Source organism: Peromyscus maniculatus, chromosome 6 (genome assembly GCF_049852395.1).
Source record: "Peromyscus maniculatus bairdii isolate BWxNUB_F1_BW_parent chromosome 6, HU_Pman_BW_mat_3.1, whole genome shotgun sequence".
In the NCBI taxonomy this organism is placed as follows: Eukaryota; Metazoa; Chordata; class Mammalia; order Rodentia; family Cricetidae; genus Peromyscus; species Peromyscus maniculatus.
This window is the reverse complement of record NC_134857.1, coordinates 38,958,704-38,972,225: the sequence shown is the minus strand read 5'-3', so window position 1 is coordinate 38,972,225 and position 13,522 is coordinate 38,958,704. Positions and strand designations below refer to the sequence as shown.

The 13,522-nt window shown below is 42.4% G+C and overlaps 1 pseudogene; it reads right to left on the bottom strand.

Annotated features, from left to right (window-relative positions):
* Positions 1 to 1,101, bottom strand: LOC102921428 (small ribosomal subunit protein eS21 pseudogene; annotated as a pseudogene).
* Positions 1,102 to 13,522: the final 12,421 nt, after the last annotated feature.

Genomic DNA, 13,522 nt, shown 5'->3' with positions numbered 1-13,522 from the left:
TTTTTTTTTTTAAAGGTACTTTCTCACTTTTATTTATAGCAAATATTCCCCGATCTCTTCTGGTCAAAAGTTCTTTGAGACAATTCCATCAGCCTTAGCCAATCGGAGAATAGAGTCATCTGATTCACCCATCCACAGATAGCATAGATTTTAAACTGGCCATTAAACCAGCCTGTGACCCTGCCAACCTCGGCCAGATTCATCCGGATGGATGCGTGGTCCTTGGCACCAATAATGCGGTTGCTGGCGGAGCATTTCCGCGGCACATGCAGGTCTACGAACTCGCAGGCGTCGTTCTGTATGTCGAGGCGGTGCCTGCTCGCTGGGCCAGCGGGAGCGCAGACCTCTTATAGACTCTTAATCACACACTGATTACCTTGACCCTGCATTCCCAGTCAATCCACAGAACCCAACTTTATGGAAGAAGTCACACAGACTTTACAAAGTTTTCATATAACCAAACCTTACTCTTTATCATACACACAGAATTGAGTGAATTATCACCAGGAAACTTTTTACAAATTGTGCTGTGCTTAAATATGCCTGTAATAAACTACTCAGTGTCAGACTCTCAAAATTTGAACCAACACTGGCTACTGGGTCTTGTTGAACCAGACTTCCTTCTTGGCCATGGTGTTTTCAGAGATCCCTGTAGGGACCCACATAATAGAAAGTGAGAACTGACTTCTACATATTGCACTCTTCCTCCACAGATACATGGTGACATACATGCTGACCTGCCCCCAACACACACAGTCACACAAATAAATAAAATGTAACTTTAAAATACTATTAGAATTTTCAACAGCATTGATTTTTGTCAGTGATTATTTCTAAAGTGAGGTATGATGAAACTGTTGATGTGTTGGTATATAACAAGGTAATAAATAGCACTTCGTGTAATGGCACTATCTCAGTCCATTCACAGTTTTGGGTTACTGTGACAAAATACCTTGTGCTAGGTAATTTATAAAGAACAGACATATATTTCCTCATAGTTCTGAAAGCTAGGAAGTCCAAAATGAATGTGCTGACAGGGTTGCTTGTCTGCTGACTGCTGCTGCAAGATGGCGGCACCCCTGTTCTCCAGCGGAGAGGCATAGTGCGGCCACACATAAAAAGAAAATCTAGCTAAGGAATGGGGCAGAAAGCCTTCTGTACCCCAATCAGAGGCAAGTGTCCCCATACCTAACCACCTCTTAGAGTTCCCTCCTCTTAACACCCGAACGTTAGAGGGACAAGTTCACACCATAGCAGACACCCAGCTGTAACTGTTCTTATCTACCTCATCGCTGCACTCTGAAGTGGGAGAGATGGCTTCACTCAAGAATGTGTTCAGGACTGGCAAACCAGCTCAGTGGATAAAAGCACTTACTGTGCAAGCCTGATGACCTGGAGTCTTGGATCCCCAGAATCCACCAGGAAAGACAAGAACCATCTCATCACACCCATTCAAAAACAATAAAATAAAAGTAAATTAAAGAGTGTGTTTAGCGCCAGTACTGATTTTTCATTTTATTGCTGTCAGCCTGTGATTAAACTCTTTGACCTCTGCTCCAGGAGATACAGGGGGTGCATATATAAAGCATCTTGCACCCTTGAGCACCTGCTTGTGGTACAATTTTACTGCACCACTTTTCCTATAAAACACCATTTTTTAACTTAAAAGAACAGCTGATAGACAAGCTATCATTGTTCATGTTGTGTCTCTGGGAGATACCTTGCTGAAAAAAATGAACAAAATGATCTTGTCACTTCAAAGAATGGAAGCCACAGAAATTGGCACTAATATTAAAATTTAAGATTTCAAGGGAAAATGAGAATTTTGAAAAACTCACATCTGCCATTGTAGGAGTTGACAGCTTTTTAATACCTAAAAACTTTTTTGATGAGGTTGGTGGTACCAGTGAACACAGTCTTTATCTTGTACAATAAAATGTGTCAACATTTAGAAGATCTGCATAACTCAGCATACTGATATTTCCTAAATGACAACTTCATAACCTTACCAAATTAGTCATCAGCAAACTGCATTCACAATACAATAACAGACAAATGTATTTTGGTGTAACATAATAAAACAAAAAGTTTATTAATGTAGTTGTAGATTCTGTCATAAGGTAACCTTGAAATTTTGGCACAATATCAAAGTAATGTCCATAATTGTCATAAATTCCTGCCTTTCCCAAGAGAGCATCTCTTAAACTAGTTCCTCCTCATGTACTTCAGTACAGATAGTATATTTCAACAGACAGTATGAAAAGTATATACTGGAACCCAACATCAATGAAAACAAATGTGAGGTTTGAAAACTATGAAACAACACATTCTTCCTTTTTCATTTGGATGATATGTTTAGTTTTCACACTAACACACTACTTCCATAGACTTACTTTTTCCATTTTAAATGATTGAACAGACATTACTTTTTATTTCTATTATGGCAGATACAATCCATCATTTTTTTGAGGTCCTCAACAATCCTTATAAATACTAAGACAGAATATTTTAGACTCACTACTTCCCTGCCTCCCAAGACACTGTCGCTCTGAATCATTGCAGTGACTTAGAGGTTCTCCATGTTCTCAGCTTTGTTGCCATACAGTTTTTCCAAACCTGATTTCATGGTGACTCTTTTTCACATAAACCAGTTGTATTAAACCCTGATGAAAAGCTTCCTAAGGTTTTCTTTCAACATCATGTAGAGAAAATGTGAATATTCTGGTGGCCTACCAACATACCATCTTTCTCTCTTCTGTTCTGGGTCAGAGCTTCATGCTCTGTCCTGCTGCTCTTCCTTCCAATTAGAACTTATTTCCCACAGGTATATATGTGGATCTATGCACAAGTCTCTACAGCAGGTGTGGAAATTCTTGGATATCTGTGCTCATCTTTGTGTTTTAATTCCTGAAGTCTTCTGTGACCACTGAAGTTTCTATGACTGCTTAAAACAATTCTCTCATGCCCTTCTTCCATTTTGTTTTTTCTACATTTATTATCACCTCATATAGTATATGTTTTACCTTTTTTTTTTCAATTGTATTGTCTGTCTTCCTAAGCTTATGGAAGGCAGGAATTCTGTTTTCAGCTATATATCTTACAGGCTTTCAAATTTTGTTTGCTGAATTAATGAGTAAATGAGGATATGAATGAAAGAAAAATATCCTCAGATGTTCTGAAGAAGTCTGGATCCATTGAAGAGATTCTTTACTGGTCTTTGTAGGAAGAGCAATGTTACAGGAATCCTGTCACCAGTCAGCTAACTAATTGAAAGGAGCATTTTGATCCAACAGGTGGAGTTTGAATTGAGAGAGGATGTAACCCAAAGATAAGGTGAGTCCAAGGTGCTTTTGAAACAAGGAAGCAACCGCAGCAGAGCAGCTGGTGATTCGATTCAGATTCCCCATCCCTTATTGTGATGTTTGTGCATGGATTTTACTGATAATAAACGGTGAAGTATTCATTTGACTTCCTTTATCAGAGCAAGGAGAAAAGACAGGAAAGGGGAAGGGCAACCTAAAACCAGCACAGGCTTTATGGGAAAGAACTTGTGAGGAGCTATCTAGTATAAGAACCAGAGCCTACTGTCCATTCATGGGCCAGGAAAAAAAAAAGGAAGAAAGGAAAAAAGAAAAATGAAGTTGTCCCACTTGAGGTCTGCAGTCAGTCCTTGGTGTAGCTAAGAAGGTGGGTGTGTGGTGGGCTGAAGGCTACCAGAACAGTGACCAAGTCTTGTGGTCAGTCTTCACTCCGAGTCAACATGTCAGGGAGGTAAGAATCCAGAAAAACAAGTTGGAACCAAGTTACTTTCATTCTGAGGATTATCATTATTTAACCAAAATAAAGGAGCTTTTCAAAATGGTGTGACCATAACTAAGAGTCTTGAGGAAAAACCTAATCAGGTCTAGATAAAACAACATAGGCAGCATTACAGGCATGTGGCATCCCAAACATGTGGTCTGAAGACCAGTCCATAATCCAAGTGCTTCTCTATAATTACTTCCTGTGAGTTTTGGTCAAGCTGCATGCCTACTTGTACCATATAGCTGCTTTCCTAAACTACCCCTGCTTGATGCTATAGGCCATATCTCTGGTTAGCTCTCAGCCATCCTCTCCTTTCAGAATGTCTCTTGGTTTACAATCCTCTAACTTTCTCTTCTCCTTAGATCAATTCCAAGCACAGTAGTACTGTCTAAAAGAACATTGTACAAGGATCTCCAGTGACGGAGGTGGCATACCTCTGTCTGTACTGTCCTCTATGACAACTACTAGACAAATGTATTGACTAAGTACTAGTATTAAGTATTGGACTACAACTGAGTTGGTTTCTGTTGCTGTTGTTGTAGTCATTTAAATCTGAATAGCCACATATATCTAGTGGCCACTGTATAAGACAGCATAATATTAGAATGATAGATCAGCCCAATTCTCCAGATTCTTCAGGCCACAGATTTTTCTGTTTGCTTCAACTCTCCTGAGGCATTAACTCAAAAACCTTCACCATGCAAAGTCCTTGTGCTTCTTAATGTGAGCTATTGCACACTATCCCTGATTCATAAACTTAGAAAGAACAGACCAAATGAACTTGGCCTATTTCCAAATACACTGGTACAGCAAGAATTGTCCATATTAAAAAAAAAAACACATCTGTAAATGAATTAACAGAAGCCATCTAAAAGCTTCTTTGGATATTAAACTAAATCCAAGGACAAATCTTAGCCAAAAATTTCAATCATGGCCAAAAAATATATTAGGAAGGAACATGAGTTGAGGCTAGCCTGATCTAAAAAGCAAGTTCCAGGACAGCCAGGACTAGAGAAATCCTGTCTTAAAAAAAAAAGTAGGAAGGAACATGAAGCTTAGGATCGTTGATGGTTGTTGATGGTTGAGCTGGGACCCCTTAAAGCTTTGCAGACAAGATGTCTGCAGTCAGAAAGCTCTTGAGAATGACATCCAGGTATATCTTGATATTACCCTACTATTGACCTCTTAGCTTCACTACCATTTACGGAGCACATCAGGAAAGAGCTTCATCTAATAATCTATCATTATCTCTACAACCATCCAGTAGGTAAAAATGGCTATCCCACTTCTCAGAATTGTTTGGACTCTAAGAAGTATGTCTAAAATCCCCAAGTTGGTAAGGGTTGGGGCCAGCTCACAGGACAACCTAGGCGACCTGGAAACCTTTTTCCTTTCTCTGGATCATGTCATTATGCAGGATTAGAGTCATGAAGGTCACTGGGAGTCATCTGAATATCATGCTTCATTGCTTCCTATTTCATAGCCTCCCTGAATGTGGAGAGGGAACATCTGGGTTAATTCCTAGGCAGGAACACCCAGGAGAGCTTTGAACAAAAGTCTAATTTTATTTAAAAAAAAAAAAAAATACTACAAGATCCCTTACAATAAAGACAGCCCCCAAAGGAATCCATCTTAAAGTGAACACAACAGAAAATGATATTCATATTTAAGGAAAGGGGTCTTATAAAGACACCCTAAAATATGCCACTGAATTTCTTTGGAATGTGTTCAGGAGGTGAAAATAACTGAAGAAATTGGCTCCCTTTTCTTATCACACAATATTCCCAGCCATCTGCTGTGTGTGCTTATGAAGATGCTGCAGTGCTTAAAATTCTCATCAAAGGAAATGTGAATAACCAATTTACAACCTGTGAGGGAGAAGGAAAGGATCCGTCCTTCCCATCCCATTTGGTCTCTGTGGTGGTCTTTTGGGGGGTCCCCATGATCTAGGCATAACAACCAGCACAAACTAGGCTAATCCTCACAGCTTCATGCAGTGGCTTCTCTGGGCCTCTTTGCAGGGATACTCCTGCCACATGCCTGGCCTCAGCAGTTTTTTTAGTGATTTATAGTGAGCGTGTGTAGTTGTGGGTGGCTGTGCTTGTTGCTTAAAAGAAGATTAAATTGCACATACCACCAAATAACAAAACAAAAGGGGGAAAACGTGTGTGGGAGATGGGAGTGAGATGCTAAAATAATTTCATTACTGTCAGGTGGTTTTCAAGCTGTACTGGGGTAAGGGGAGCCTTGAAGAGAATCTATTACCCAAAAAACAAATGAGCTTACATCTCTATACTCATTTTTATTGCATGATACCAAATGGTTTCAAGAACATAAAAACTAAAGGCTGTGATGCTAAATGAAATAAAGGGGGTGGTAACCTCAAGACAAGACCCCACCCAGCTAAGCCTCCAACTTGTGAAAAGGAATTAAAGAAGAGCTTAAGCAGTGAAGGAATCCATCAACAGAAAGCTGACACAAATGTAATTGAGTGATGGGCCAGCAAGTTCCAGGCCCAGCAAGCAGCAGAATTTGGCAGCTTTAGCTATGTGATTCTGGCTTTAGAGTCAAGAATACAAGTGGTTGTGGAATCTTCCTCTGTGACTAAAAAAACTGCTGAGGCCAGGCATGTGGCAGGAGTATCCCTGCAAAGAGGCCCAGAGAAGCCACTGCATGAAGCTGTGAGGATTAGCCTAGTTTGTGCTGGTTGTTATGCCTAGATCATGGGGACCCCCCAAAAGACCACCACAGAGACCAAATCACATGTTGTAAAAGCAAAGAGCCTTTATTTCAAGCTAGGAGCTTGGTCTCTGTCTGACACAGAGAGCAGAGAGCCCTGAGCCTGAGCCAGGGCAGGGTGAGGTTTTTATCTTAGCAGAGGTTAGGGTGAGGGGATTTCCAGGGTTCCGGACCCTAATTGGCTGAAAATTGTCTAGGGGTATAGGTGTGTGTGATGGGAATGTTTGGAATGTCAGGTATTTCCCCTTAGATATAGGCCCTCCCTGGTTGGTGTCAGCTTATGGCTTTTCCTAGATCCGGGTGTGACCTGCCAGTAAGCCTGTCACAGAAGCTGTGTCTGGTCCTCTAAGCCTGTCATGGTAGCTAAGTGGTCAAGCTGTTTTGGCCCCTCCACTACCACATTGGTGACCCCAAGATGTTGGAGATGCCAGAGTCATGAGATATCTGCTAAGGAAAGCTGCAGACTAGGTGTGGAATCAGCCCAAGAAAATAAAGTATTTTTTAGTCAACAAAGCTGGAAAGAGTTGAAGTGCTGAAAAGTGTTTTGACATCAGACATGGAGATGCAGAATTTGGAGTTTGTCCTGTTGGTTTTTGGTCTTTTTTGGTCCAGTATTTCCTAATTATGCTTTCTTTCCTCCCTTTGGGAATAGTAATATATACTCTATGCTATTGTATGTTGGAAGTATATGATCTGCTTTTTTGTTTTGATTTTACAGAGGGTTATAGTTAAGAGAGTGCTGGGAGTCTCAAAAGAGACTCTGAACTTTTAAACAGTGTTGAGACTATGATAGACTATGGAGACTTTTAAACTGGACTAACTGCATTTTGCATTATGATATGGCTACCGTCCTATGGGGGCCAAAGAGTAGAATGTAGTGGTTTGAATAAGAATGGCCCCCATAGGCTCGTATATTTGAATGCTTAGTCACCAGGGATTGGAACTCTTTGAAAGGATTAGAAGTATTAGGAGGTATGACGTTTTTGGAGGAAGTATGTCACCTGGGGTGGGCTTTGAGGTTTCAAAAGCCCATGCCAGGCCCAGGGTCACTCTCTTCCTGCTGCCTGAGGATTGGGATGTAGAACTTTCACCTAGTTCTCCAGAGCCATGGCCGCCCGTGTGCCGCCATTCTCCCCTCCGTGATAATGGACTAATGGATAATGGACAATGCTCTGAAACTGTGAGCAAGACCACTATTAAATGTTTTCTTGTATAAGGAATAAATAAACAAACTTCAGGCTGGTAGATGAATCAGTTGTTATTTTCTCCTGGGACAAAGCTAAAGCAGTCAATGTCTCTAATTAGGGACCTGCAAGGGAAATAGCTCCCACCCTGCTATTTAACTACTAGTTGTCTTACAGGATGCTGACTATGGGAACACCATCTCGTCTCTATCCCAACATCACACCTATCACACTCCCTTCTATCCATGAACCTTATGTGCCCAGGGTTCAGACAGAGAATGGAAACTTAGCACCCATCTGTGTGGAGCCCCAAGATTTTGGGGGCTCATTTTGTGGTAGTACTGTATTCTGGAACTGAAACGTCACCCAAAAACCATGTGGTACAAGTTTGGTTGCTAACCTGTGGTGCTACTGGGAGATGCTATAATTTTTACAAGGTTCAGCCTAAAAGGAAGTTAGATCTCTGGGAGTGGGCTCATGAAGTCTCTCCATCTCTCTGTCTCTGTCTCTCTCCCCATCTCACTCCTCCTCTCCTTTTCCTTGCCTGTCTTTGCTTCCTGGCTGTCATGGGGTGAACAGCATTTCTCTGTCCCCAAGCAAGAATGAACATTTAGAGAACCATGAGCCCAAATAAGCCTTCCCTAGTTTTTTGAATGATTATCTCATTTGTTTATCACAGTATCTGAAACCTCAGTAACATAAAGGGGTGGCAAGGAAAGTCTAAATAGTCCTCCCAACAACAGAAAACAGTCTTTCTTAAGAAGAGAGAGTAAAGTACACATCTCAATACAAGCTGAGACCCAGGGGCTGTGGCCTGCTTGGCTGGCTTGGACTTTGATGGTGACACTAAAATATAGCCTGGATATAGCCATGAGTCTGGCCTAATCTAAGTCCTGCTCTGAAGACAGCAGGTGACATGGTAACCAGGCAGAATGCCTCATGAAGCCCAGCAGCTGTGAGGTCCCAGAAGTCAGAAGAAGAAGAGCTGAAGGAAAGGTCCTGCATGTGTGTGATGAAGACACGCACAGCCTTGAGTTCTGTCATGACCCCATGCCCCACTCTTGTGAGGGTTCGAAGCTGGGATTAGTGTGAACCGGACGGCTCTGTCGCAGTGACAAACACTGCAGCAGCAGAGTACTCAGCACTGTCATGCCAGAACAGCAAGGACCTGTTGCAGGGAAATTTAATACTGGATTGGTCATGTGGGCCATCCACCAGCCTTAGGAAAAGAGATGGGATGACAATGGTATGGAACAGTCACTCTGACTCTTGGCATGCTGACAGGATGGACCACCATCACCTCATTTTCCTTCCCACAAACTCACTCTCCAGGTTAGCCTCTAATGTGGGAATCAGCTAAAAAAAATAAAAATAAAAATAAGTAAATAAATAAAACTTCTTGAAATGCAACCAATATACCTTTTGAATTTGGCTACCAACAGGTCACAAATGTTGGCAATAGCCATCAAAATATTGAAATGACATCACATAACTAGTTAGAAACAATATCAAGGTCTGTACTTCTGAATAAGTCAAAGATTAAAACTGTCACCTACACATACTAATAAGTTAATTATATGCTAATAAAAGTCTCTGCAGGCATGGGCAGAGGAGAGATGCCCCCCCCCCATCAATGCCTGAGGCAGGTGGGAGAGCTGGCCCTGATGTCATAAGAGCAGGAGTACTGTCCCTGCTCCTCATCAGCTGCAGCACTCTAGAGAGTGACCCCTACACCTCACCTGGGCAACACAGTAGAGCTGGCCCTGAAGGTGTGGGTGTGGGAGAACCCAACCTGAGGACTTGAAGGCTGGAGAACTGGCCCCGCCCCTTGCACATTGCTATAAGGAGTGAACTAGCCAGGGCAATGCTGGAGAACTCACCCTGGTGGCTAAAAGAGGGGAGAGCCTGCAGGCTGACCAACCTGCAACTACCCAGGCCTAGAATCAGGGTTTTATGTTGGCCCACCCCAACATCCATCCCATCTGTGATCTGCTGGAGCTTAGGGTTGGGGTGGTGTCAGCTGCAGGATCTCCACAGCACAGGGCAGCTATGGGATGTCCAGGAAGAGTCCCACTGAGGACACAATGTTGATGGTGTTAGTTTTAAAAATGACAAGCAGCGCTGTTACTGGGCAAAAAGATCATGAGATACAACAAAACCCAGTATCAGAGTTTTATTAGGAGGAAGAGGGGGCAGACAAAAGAACCAGGCCTGGGAAAGGAGCACATGCAGAGAGCAGAGAGAGAGGGAGATAGAGTGTGCAGGGGGGCAACTGATTGTGTGACCACGCTGCATGCACGTAATCACCAGCACACACTGATGACATAAGACGCAAGACCCCTTGCTTAGCTCCTGAACTGCACATGTGCATTCACGCAGCTGGAGCATTGGTAGAATCCCAACAGATGGTGCAACAGAGACCAGGGGCCTCGAACCAGACCAATTATTTTTAAACACCTGCATGTAAAAATGTATGGATAAAGGGGTTCACTGTGTGACTCACTGTGTCACACTGCAGCTTCTGTGATGAGATTTTTCTCTTTCTTCCTTTTTTCTTCTCCTCTTTTCTCTTTAATTTTATTTATTGAGGATGGAGGGAGATGGGTGGGACCAGGAAGCATGGTGTAAAAGACACAAAGAATAAATAAAAAGATTTTAAAAAAAAAAGTCTAATTTGCTAAAACCCAAATGAGATTGCTTGTGATTACCACGTGTTTTTTTCATCTCTTATCTTAAACAAGGCACAGGAAAGCAATTGATAACATGGCATGGGCAGTGTTGGTCAGAGGGAAGAACTTGGACTGAGCCAGTGCCTCCTCGGTTACTGTTGTGCTTGTGTCTCAAATCTCCCAGAGAACACCAAGGAGCCAGTTTCTGATGCAAGCACACAAGGATCTTTTTATTTGCAGGTTTGAACCTGGACTGCCACCTTAAGCTCCGATGCAGCGGATGGAGGAAAATGTGGCAATGGTGGCAGGATCAGGGGTAGGAGGGTTTTTAAAGGAAAAAACCATAAGCCAGGAATCGCATGCCTTGGCGTTTTGGGGATTGGATAAAGGGGATGTGGGGCAAGGTGATTTTTTTTTTGAAACTATTGGTCTAGACTTTCGTTACAAAACCACATTTGAAACTGTTGGGTTAGACTTTTGGTGCAAAACCACAACCTGCTGACAGGATATATGGATATCTGCAAGGGCCATAAACTGCCAGCAGGATGTCTGCAGGAGCACCTGGATCTTGTTAAACTTTCCTGCCCTGTATCTGTTCAAGTTGTCATGGCACATTCCTGAGATTCTTCTTGGAACTGAGTACAGCCCCCTGGTCACCAGGTGGTCTAAGATGGTGGCCGTTCCTTAAGATGGAGTCTGTAGAGTCAAGTCTAGGGCTTCATATTACTTTCATTGTTAGAAGTACATCATTAGGTACACTGTGAGCCAAAATTAGCAACAACTCCACTGCCCTTCACTCTGGGGATGATGTGAGGAATTTGACAGGGCCATCCTGCCTTGGAGGATCAGCAAGCAGGGCATGTTAGTCCTCTTCCAAATCTCTTCACTGGTCCACGTGATTTTAGACAACCAGGTTGTATGAATTCCCAGTGTCTTAGCTTCTCTCTTTCATCCTCTCAAACATAGGAACTCCACACCAAGGCTTAGTACAGTGGCCCTTAATAATTTGCTAAACTGTTCATAATCAGAAATCTAAATGATAGTTGAGATCTCTTTCTCACTCACTAGCTGTTGGGAGACTCTTGGGCTGCCCAGGGGCAGCATCAGGCAGACAGCTGAGGATGATCAGCCTGAGATTACATACAGTGTCACTCGGAAAAGCCTGGTAGGGCGTGCCAGCCCGTGCGTTCATGCCTCCTGCCTAACTGGCTCATTGCAGGTACACAAACTCTTCTCCTGCCAGCGCAAAGAGAAGAACACATTTAGAAGATTCTCAGAAATCCATGGACCAGTATTTCTGGTTCCTGGCTTTTGAAAGTTCACCTGGCTTCACCAGAGAAATGGCCCTGAAAGAAATGGAAGGGATTTTTCATTTCAAATCCTACAGAGTTCATAGGAATCACTAGGTGTTTGGTGTGGATTGGGTGGGAATTCCCTTTACCCTGGTAGGAAACAAGCATAACAGACGGGGACAGGAAATGTGCCCTTCAGAGAGAACTTACTTCTGCCCTTTGTTGCTCTGCAAACTGACACCTTCCTGATTCCAAGGAAAGAAAACAAGGGAAAGAATATATGTGCTTAATATTTGGAAATTCTTAATAGCCACACTGAAAGGAATAAGTCCTGGAATAAAAAATAGGTTTAGACTCTCACTACCTGTGTGACTTAGGTACATTACTCAACCTCTCTGAGCCTCAGTGAGAATAATTATTTCCATCCTCTAGCCTTTTTGTAAAATCCAGACAAAGCTGGGCTTTACAAAGCACATATTATGCAAGTCAGCCATTACTGTCTGAAGGAAGGTTTTTGTTACATATGCAGGGAAATGTTAGATTAAAAAAGTGTTTCAGAGAGCCACTGTGGCGTATTGGCAATGAATTCCTGCTAGTCAGAGTGATCCCTGTTTTTTTTTTTTTGTTTTTTTTTTTTTGGTTTTTCGAGACAGGGTTCCTCTGTGTAGCTTTGCGCCTTTCCTGGAACTCACTTGGTAGCCCAGGCTGGCCTTGAACTCACAGAGATTCACCTGCCTCTGCCTCCCGAGTGCTGGGATTAAAGGCGTGCGCCACCACCGCCCGGCGTGATCCCTGTTTTAACCAGATTCCTGGAGGTATTGGCGCACATTAGGAGGCAACCATGCCTTTCTGTATAACTGTTGAGGACAATTCTGGTGCTTCCAATATCATAATGACTTGTGACAACCAGAAGTTATGAGAATTGGCATTTCCAGGCCCATCACATTTGGTTTGCTATGGTTCTCAGGTCACTCAGAGATTCGCCAGTCTGACAATTAATACATTTTTTAATAAATAGGAGGATTTGTTAAATACTGGCCAGGACCATGGATGGATACTGGTCAGGTCCATAATTGAGATGCATGCTCAGATTATGTAAGCAGATTACATTAGTCAGGGGCTTATAAAGGCAAAACTCACAAGGCTACATGCTTCCTGCCATCATCCAATAAGAAGCAAGCATACATCCTCATGTACTTCCTGCCTACATGTGATCAAGTACACATCCTGTGCAATTGGGGCAACCAAGCTTGTTTAGAGAAGTGAAAACACAAAGCTTGTTATCTTACATGAGCAGCTCCAGAATTCTAGGAAGTTATCTGTCCTTGGGCAAATGGAGTTTACAGGTTAGAGGCATTTTTGTTTTATAGATCTCTTAAGGACAGATTTTAAACTTAAAACATAACGATAGCCATCACAGGTTAATTTTTTTTCTTTACACGTTAAAACTACTATCACATAAGCAAGATGAGTGTTTGATTCAGACCTAAAAGTGTAATGATAAAGCTTCACAGTTACGTTAGCTTGAAAATATTTCCATTCAATGAGATGTCAGGAGCCTGAAAGCCTGTGCTACCGGCTTTTCCTGCAAATCTGTGGGCCTTCTCAGTAAAGCAAACATTTGCATGCATCATGTGGTTCCTCTACTCGTTGACAAGCAACATTTGTGTGTGTGTGTGTTTTGATGCCTTTCTGCTTAGAATAATTGTGCATTATAAGGAGACAGAGGCACCAGATCACCAACACATTTCTTGGGTTTCTAGTTGACCTGTCACCTTAACAGTTGGACAGCTAGTGGAAGTTGTCAAGAACGACAATTTTCTTATTGCTGCTG